The sequence below is a fragment of the Chrysochloris asiatica genome, unplaced genomic scaffold, assembly GCF_000296735.1.
Source record: "Chrysochloris asiatica unplaced genomic scaffold, ChrAsi1.0 scaffold00011, whole genome shotgun sequence".
In the NCBI taxonomy this organism is placed as follows: Eukaryota; Metazoa; Chordata; class Mammalia; order Afrosoricida; family Chrysochloridae; genus Chrysochloris; species Chrysochloris asiatica.
In genome coordinates, this window is record NW_006408529.1 from 21,026,255 (window position 1) to 21,036,097 (window position 9,843).

Genomic DNA, 9,843 nt, shown 5'->3' on the forward strand with positions numbered 1-9,843 from the left:
TATAAAACAAAATAATATATGTAAATATATCTTGTTGTTATTGTTGTTAAGTGCCATTGAGTCGCTTCCAATTCATAGTGACCCTTTATAGGGTTTCCGAGGAGCAGCTGGTGAATTTGAACTGGTTAAAAATCAGACTACTAACCTCAAGGTCAGCAGTTCGAAACTAGCATCCATTTGCAGAAGATGAGGTTTTCTGCTCCCATAACGAATAAGGCTGCTATCTCATGGTCAGCAGTTAGAAACTACCAGCTGTTTCACAGAAGAAAGATGAGGCTTTCTGCTCCGGTAAAGATTTACAGCCTCGGAAACCCTGTGCAGGGTCGCTATGAGTTGTAACTGTCTCCATGGTACTTAACAACATAACAACCTTGTAGTTTAAACTGACCTTGCAGTCCAGTGCATTAACCTACAATGCCACACCAGGAATCCAAATACATCTTAAAGGTATCATTCAGATTAAATATAGGACCAATAGGAACTTCAGAACATTAATTAATAATGTTATTTAAATGTATTTATTTGTAATATATCATATAGGTAAATGGTTCAAAATTCAAATAAAAAAAGATAGATAGTAACAAGTGAATACTCCAGACTTACTTCTCTAGCACCGCTGCTGCTCCATCTGGTTGAGTCAGTTCTGACTCATAGCTTCCTTATTAAAGAGTTGCCAAAGTTGTAAATCTTTGTTGTTGTTGTTAAGTGCCGTCGAGTCGCTTTCAACCCATAGCGACCCTGTACAGGGTTTCTGAAGGTGTAAATCTTTACGGGAGTAGAAAATCTCATCTTTCTCCCGCGGAGTGGCTGGTAGTTTTGAACCGCTGACCTTAAGGTTCGCAGCCGATTCTTTACAGGAGCAGAAAGTCTTATCTTTCTCTCATGGGATGACTTGTGGATTCAAACAGCTGACCTTGTGTTTAGCAGCCCAATTCATAACCCACCAATTTACTAGGGTTCCTTTTTCTAGCGCTATAATGAATGAACCAACATTCCAAAGCCTTTTAGCTGCAAAACAGGGAAATCAAGAACAAAGAGTTTGAGTCCAGGGCAGTGTGTCTGAAGATCTTCGCTTTGGAGAAGGGAAAAGGTGGTGAGTATAAAGGTTCTGTTCTTTACTAGACGGGAAGATTGCAGGTTACCATACAAGTTTGGTGGAAAGATTAGAAAACAGAAAAAAAAAAAAAATCTATCTCGGGTTTGGCATGGGTGGTGGTGGTTATGTGCCGTGGAGTCGGGTCCGACTCATAGCAACCTTGTACAGGGTTCCCGAGGCTGTAAATCTTTACAGGAGCAGAAAGCCTCATCTTTCTCCTGAGGAACAGCTGGTAGTTTCGAACTGCTGAGCTTGATTGAGGCTCACAACCCGATTCATAATCACTATGCTACCAGAGCTCCTTTTGGCATGGGTAGTTGAAATAATAATAATAATTATTATTTTTCTACACAAATAATTTTTATTCTTGAGTCAGCTTTCACATGGGTCTGGAGTCTGAATTTCTACTACTTATATGATTTGGAAAAACTGAGCACAGAATTTTAATTTAAAGTTCACAGAGTGTATAGTGCAACCTAAGAGAGCAGATGGTGATACTCTCTGGAGGGAAAACTCTTAAACTAGGCCACAGAGTATCATCACAAAGAGTGGTAACAATTCTGAGCTGAAAAGAAAAAATGCTGTGAAACATGTAAGAAAAAGTCACTCTGCATAGTTGCCAACAGACACAGACTTATGAAGATGTTAGCTATTAGAATTGCTGGATGCAGAATATAATATAGGCATGTTATTATACTTAAATAAATAAGCGTAGAAATATGAAAACATGAGTAAATATGTTACCAAAGATTAAATAGATAAAATATGTTACCAAAGGTGCCATTGAGTAAGTTCCTACTCATAGTGACCCTGTCAAGGGTTTCCAAGAAGAGACTGATCAGTTTGAACCACAAAGTCAGTCCAGGACTCCAAAGATTGTTATAGAGGGCTGAGAAAGAAATATTAGAAGTAAAAAGTGTAATGATTGACATAAAAAAGAAAAATCATTGGATGGGTTAAAACAGCCAATTAGATAGAGATGAGGAAATAATTTGTACACTGGAAGAGTTATTTTAAAGAAACCAAATAGAATATAACACAAAGAGACAAAGACATTGAAAATAGAGAAGGCTAAGAACCAGGGCTAAAATTCAAAATAACTTCTCATTAGAGTTTGAGGGGAATCTTGCAGAAAGAATAAAAAAAATTTAGGTGGAAAGCATTTAAATAAATAGTGTCTGATCATTTTTTTTTCAAATTAATAACCGATACAACACTTTCAATTTAAGAATTACAACAAATCCTAAATATAATAGCAAATCAATTCCTAGACATTTTATAGTGTAGCAACAGAATATCAAAAAACAATAGAAGATCATGAAATCAGTCAATTAAAAAGACAAATTACCCACAAATGAACAACAATTAGACTCCTAGCTAGCTTCAACAGTGATAATGGAATTATGTTTTTAAATGTATGAGGGTAAGCCAAAGAGAGACTGAATTATTATAAGTTTGTTGCAAAACTTCCATGATTTGGAATGATAGCCACTTGAATTTTGTTAAAAAATTTAATCTTAGCTCTAACCTCAAAACTGGTTTTTGTCCATAGGACAAGTATCCTTTTTATTTTTCAAGGCTGAACCATAATAGGACTGAGAGAATCCACAGATTGCAAAGACATGTTTAAACAAGTTTTGTTTGAAACAAGTCTTGAATGCATGAACTAGAACTGTAGTAGCGATACTTTGTCATTCCCCCCACTTGCCGTTGAGTTGATTTTGATTCATAGCAATGCTGTATAAGGTTTCTGAGGTTGTGAATCTTTATGGGAACAGAAAGCTTCATTTTTCTCCCTCAGAGGGGTTGGTGTATTTGAAATGCTGACCTTGTGGTTCACAGTCCAGTGCTTATCCTACAGTATCACCAGGGTCACCCTATAGGATAGAGTAGAATTACTCCTTCGGGTTTCTGAGATTGCAAATATCTACAGGAACAGAAAGCCCCAACTCTTTCCTGGTAATAGCCTAGTGGATTTGACAGCTGATCTTTTGGTTAGCTGCCCAATGCTTAACTCACATTGCCACCAGGTGGTTATGTACCTATGATGGTATCCCAAACCAGACCAAACCTACTTCCATCATAGCAACCCTAGTCACCCTAGTTAGTGCTTCTAAGACTATAAATCTTTACAAAAGTAGATGGCCTCATCTTGCTCCCACAGAGTGGCTGGTGAATTTGAACCATTGACCTTGTGGCTAGCGGCCCAGAAGCTAATTCACAGCAGCAACATGTCATCTTTATGATGTTTGCTGTTGTTGTTCAGTGCTGTTGAGTCAGTTCTGACTCATAGAGGCTTTGTATAGAGTTTCCGAGGAGCTTCTGGTAAGCTAGAAACTCCAAACTTGCAGTTCAAATCAACCTTGCAGTCCAGCTCATTAACCCATAGTGCCACACCAGAACTCATGTAAGTGGACAACATATATTAACACTAATAATTAGCATAACTTAATTGGATTATCTCAAATTAAACTCTTGAAATGTTCTTCAAAAGAGGGTTGTTGGACTTCTGAAAAGATGGCTGACTAGGCACAGACACTGCATGGACATCTACAACAAAGATACAAGAGACAAAATAAAACAGACACAGATGAAAATTCTAGCACCATGAATCTCAGAAGAAAGATTAGAGAGGTGAATGGAGGAGATGCCAAGCACAGGCAGTGAGAGAGAGACTGACTAGTGAATGTCTGGCTAGAAGTGGCTTGACCATCTTGTGAGCAGCTTTGGCAGAGCAGGAAGGCCTAACAGGGCATATCTCAGTGGACAATGGAAATGGTGTGATTTCTTCTTTTTCCCAGTGTTCCTCTGGTGACCAGAAGTGTGGCTAGCTCCTGCTCTCAACTACCCCAGCGCAGAGGAGTTTAGGGCTGTGTGGCTTGCAAACATGAGGTTGGGGGCTCACTTTGCCACTTTTGTGTGATGTTTTGGTGCCTATTTCAGGTGGGCTCCACTTTAGATCTACAAAACACTCAAAGCCACCAGACCAGCGTTTAACCAGTCACTCTGTTCCCAGGTTCCCTGTGGTCCTAACAGACACTGAAACTGGCTTCATGAAGAGCTCTCACGAACTACTCAGGATTGAGTCCCCTAAGCGTAGACATCACTACAGTCAATAGGAACTCCATCTGGGGTCAGGAACTCTGCTGTCACATGTCTTTTACAATCACCTCATGAACGCCTTGAACTTCAAGGGCTCCTTAGAGATCAGTCCCCTCGGATCTAACAACTGTACTGTTTGTTTTGACACATAGGACAACCCCACAATTTTAACTCACACAAAGAAACAAAATAGAATGGCTCAAGCAAATGGCCAAGATGCAGAGACAGAAAATGCATCTGAGGAAGAAAAAGTAATGGAATTACCTGAAAAAGAATTCAAAACAGTGATAAGATACTTTCAAAGGATCAATAGAAAGATTGAGGAAAGCAAGGAAAACACAATAAGAACTTCAGAAGAATTCAGGAAACCACTACAAGAAAAACCAGACAAAACAAATGCAAATTTTGAAACAATACAAAACCTGCAATTAGAAATCCAGATTAATTACTAAGATCTCAGAAAAGTACAATACATTGAAAGGGCAGAGTAGTAGGTGTGAAGTAATGCAAGTCAGCATTAGTGAGCTTGAAGATAAACCTCTGAGTACTAGTATGTAAAAAGACTGATAAAAAAAAGAATGAAAAAATCCAAAGACAGCCTATGAGTTACATGGAACATCATAAAAAGGTCCAATTTATGGGTGATCTGAATTCTAGAACAAGAAGAGAAAATTGTTGAAGAGCTGTTGGAAGAAAAGTCCCTAATATCCTGAAAGATGAGAAGATCAGCATACAAGTAGCTAAATGAACTCCAAACAGGATAAATTCCAAGACTAAATCACCAAGACATAATCAAATTTTCCAAAATCAAAGACAAGGAAAGAATCCTGACAGCTACTCAGGAAAAATGAAAAGCTGGCTACAAAGGAGAACCAATAAGACTAATTTCTGATTTCTCAACCGAAACCATTCAGGCAAGAAGGCAGTGGGATGATGTATACAAAAAACTCAGAATGAAAAAGATTGCAAACTAAGAATCATATGCCCAGTAAAGCTGTCCCTCAAATATGATGGTGAAATTAGATCATTTCCTGACAAACAGAAATTAAAGGAAATTGTGATGACAAGACTAACTTTACAAAAAATTCTTAAGGGTGTTCTTTGGATTAGAATAAAAAACATCAGAGGACAAACTGAGATTATTATACATGACAACATTGCCCAGAAATCAATCCAGATATAGAAGTATTTAAATTAAAACAAACCTAAAAGACTGAAAATAGGGAACAAGAGATATCAACATATAATGAAGTCAGCTACAAAGCAAAAAGAAGGAATAGTGTAGATACAGAACTCTCAAATAACAAGGAAGCCAAGTAGATTTCAAGATAAAATAGACTGTTTTAATCAGGGAAAATTTTAATAAATTCCAGGGTAGTCTCAAAGATAAACATACACCCACACATCAAAATTTAAAAAAGAAAATAATTAGAAATATTTAGTACACCTTAACACAGCAGAAATGAGAATAACAAGAAAACCCACAAACAAAATGAACTCAGCAAAGAAAATTATGTAGAGCAAAGAATTCAATAGCACCTCCCAAAAATACACAGAAAAATGACATCAATTCACACCTTTTGTTAATTAAATTTAATGTAACTGGATTCAAGAGACATAAAGAATAGAAAACAGGATCCATCAATTTGCTATCTGCAAGAGACACATCAAAAAGATGAAGACAGCCTAAATGCCGATCATCAAAAAAATAGTTAAGAACTTTTGGTACATACACACTTGGTATACTATAAAACATTGAAGAATAATGATGAATCTTTCAAACCTGAGGATAGTATGCTGAGTGAAATTAGTCAATCACAAAAGGACAAGCATTGTGTGAGACCAATGTTGTTAAAAAAAAAAAAAAAAGTTTTAATTGTTTTTTCTTGATAAAAGAAAAAATCTATGATGGTTATGGGGTTTGGGGAAGTGGGGAACAGCATGAGGGAAGGGAAATTATGCATGGGTTGATGTGGCACTGTAGGATGAGCTCAGGGCTGTAAGGTCGGTTTGAATCATAGGTCTGCAGTTCAAACTTATCAGTCATTACTTGGAAATCATATACTGAGTTGCCTTGATTCAGAATAAACTTGACAGCACTTAACAACAGAGAGTTGACACATGTTAACATGGGTGACAGGACAGGCAATATACAGCAAGAGTGAGGTTGGCAGAGGAAGGATGAGGGTAGTGGGAGACACTGGGTAATGTGATAGTTGAAGTGAATAAGGTAAATGCTGTTAAATGTTGGTGAGTGGAGGGGATTGCAACCATGTAATGAAGCAAAGAATATAATTTGTTGAATGTAAAACTGATGATCTGTTCTGTAAACCTTCACTCAATTCACAATAAAAAGCTTAAAAAAAAAAAAAATAGAAGAGAATTTTGCCAAACCTAATAAAAAACCTACCAGTGTGGCTCTGTGAGTTAATGCACCAGACTACAAAGCCATTTGAACTTCAAGGTCGGCAGTTCAAGTTCACCAGTTGCACCTTTACAGGGTCACTATGGGCTGGAACTGACTCAATGGCACTTAACAACAACAACATTGAAACCTACAGTAAACACTATTCTCCAACGTAGAATGCTATAGAATCAATATCTTTAAAATCACAATAAGGCAAGATTTCCTGATAGTATGGCTTTTCACTCACATTTTTAAGGAAGTTAAAATTAGCATAGGAATAAAGATTGTAATGGAAAATACTAAAACTTCTCCTCCTCCTCCCCCCCGCCCCCCACTGTGCTAATTGATCTTATTGGGAGTCTTCTTATTTTCACTTACTTTACTGAGCATGATGTCCTTCCCTAGGGCTGGTCCCTCCTGATAGTATGTCTGAAGTACGAGAAACAACATCTCATCATCTGGATTCTAAAGAGCTTTCTGGCTGTAGTTCTTTCAACAAAAATTTGTTAGTTCTTTTGGTTGTTCATGGAACTTTTAATATTCTTTTCCAACACCATAACTCTAACGCATCATTTTCTATGGTCTTCCTTATTCATTGTCCAACTTTCACATGTATATAAGGTGATTGAAAATACCATGGCTTGGGTCATGTGCACCTTAGTCTTCAAACTGACATCTTTGCTCTTGCACACTTTAAAAAGGTCTTGTGCAGCAGATTTGCCTAATATAATATGCCTCTGATTTCTTAGTTGCTGCTTACAAGATTGTCGGTGAAGAGCAAAATGAAGTCTTTAATGACTTCCATTTTTCTCCATTTATCATGATGCTATTTATTGGTCCAGTTGTGAGGATTTTTGTTTCTTTTACATTTAGGTGCAACCCATACTAAAGGCTGTGATCTTTGATTTTCATCAATAAGCATTTTAAGTTCTTTAGTTTTCATCAAGCAATCTTGTATCATCTGCCTGTCACAGGTCCTTAATGAGTCTTCCTCCAATCCTGATGCCATGTTTTCTTCATATAATCCAACTTCTCAGTTTATTTGTTCAGTATACAGATGGAATAAATGTGGTGAAAGAGTACAGTTCTGGCATATACCTTTCCTGATTTTAAACCAATGTCCACTTGTTACAGCAGTTTCAGATTCATGGTCGAAGAAACAGGCCACGCAGAGAGGTGAAGCAGAATTTCAGATTTTATTAAGCCAGCTGACTCAGAGGAGCTAATTACCCCAGATTCTGAGCCCTGAATGGAGGGCAGCACAGACCTACATGGGGTCAGAGTCAGGGAGGGGCCAGGCTGCACACCTGTTTGAGGGCAGGGGGAAAACCAGGCAGATTGGTCCCATTCAGTAACCTGATTAGCATTTTAGCTTGCTTCCTGGCAGGAGAGGGCAGTGAATGATTTTTACCTTTTCCTGTTCAAACTGTTTCTATTAGAATGATTACCTCTTGGTCTACAGGTTCCTCATAAACACAATTAAGTGTTTTGCAATACCAGTTCTTTGCAATGCTATCCATAGCTTGTCATGATCAACACAGTTGAAAGCATTTGCATAGTCAATAAAGCATAATAAACATCTTTCTGTTATTCTCTGCTTTCAGCCAAGATCCAGCTGATGTGAGCAATAATATTCCTTATTTCACATCCTCATATGAATCTGATTTGAACTTTTGACAGTTTCCTGTCAACATACTATTGCAGAAGTTTTTGAATTATCTTTTGCAAAATATTGCTTTTGACATTTCTGATATTGTCCAATGATTTCTGGATTCCATTGGGTTACCTCTTTCAGAATGGGCACAAATATGGATCACTTCCAATTAGTTGGCCAGGTAGCTGCCTTCCAAATTTCTTGGCACAGATGAGTGAGTGCCTCCAGTGTTGCTCCAGTTGGATGAAAAATTGCAATTTGTATTCTGTCAATTCCTAGAGCCTTGTCCTTTGCCAATACATTCAGCACACCTTGGATTTCATCCTTCAGTACCATTGGTTCCTGATCATATACGACCTCATGAAATGGTTGAACACAGACCATTTCTTTTTGGTACAGTGACTATATATTCCTTCCATTTTATTTTTGTGTTTGCTGCATCATTTAATATTTGTCACATAGAATCCTTTAATATTGAAAGGTGAGGCCTGAATTTTTTCCTCAGTTTTTTCAGCTTGAGAAATGCTGAGTTTATTCTTCCCTTTTGGTTTTCTGACTTCAGGTCTTTGTGCACTTCACTATAATACTTGACTTTGTCTTCTAGAGCTATCTTTTGTAATTTTCCATTCAGCTCTTTTACCTCCTCATTTCTTCAATTTGATTCAGCATTTATATGCTAGAGAGCAAGTTTAGAATCTTTTTTGATGTCCAATTTGGTCTTTTCCTTCTTTCTTGTCTTCCTTGGTGAACTTTTGCTTTTTTTCCTTTATTATATTCTTAGTGTAACCCCACAATTCTTTTGGCTTTTGGTCACTAGTGTCCAATGCATCAAATTGGCTTATGATAGATAGGTAGCTTTTCCACTGTGTCTTTTCACAGATGTAGTCTATTTGATTTCTGTGTACTGGATATGGTAAGGTCCATGTGTATAGTCATCTTTCATGTTGTTTAAAAAAGGTATTTACCAGACTCCTATGAACCCAAGTGGAGACTTGGTTGGCCAGCAGTGTGGCAAGACCTGGGGACTCTTTGGCCCAGAGTCAGTGACATAGCCACACATGGAGAGAACAAGGATGGGCAACTTGGACATTGGCTATCGAACATGGGGGTCTACAAAGGCAAGAAGTGACTGGATTACAAGCTTTCAAGAGGGAGCCTAGAGAGACAACAAACAAGATGGTGGATCGGGCGGACGTATAGCAGAGAGCTCCACCAACAACAACACAGAATACCTGACCAAGCAGGTTCAGGGGCTGGTCCCAGAGCTCTGAACCGCATATAGAGGAATACTTAGAAGGTTGGAAGGCTCACAGCTGGGGGAATCTGTGGCAGAAGCAAGAAATCTATAGCTTTCGAGTCCGGGCTGCTCGGCTGCGCCAGGAGCTGCCATCTTGGGTGAGACCATGTGGGGGAAGGATCGGAAAGGCCACAGACGCCTAGGAGAACTGCTGAGATAAAGGTGTGGACATTCTTTTCTTTTGGTATCTTCATTGGTCCCTTACTGTCTGTGCACCTCCATTCTGGTGACTATAGGGGTGCCTGAGCTAGTGGGCCCCCCAGCCCCGCCCTCGGAGGGTTCTACTA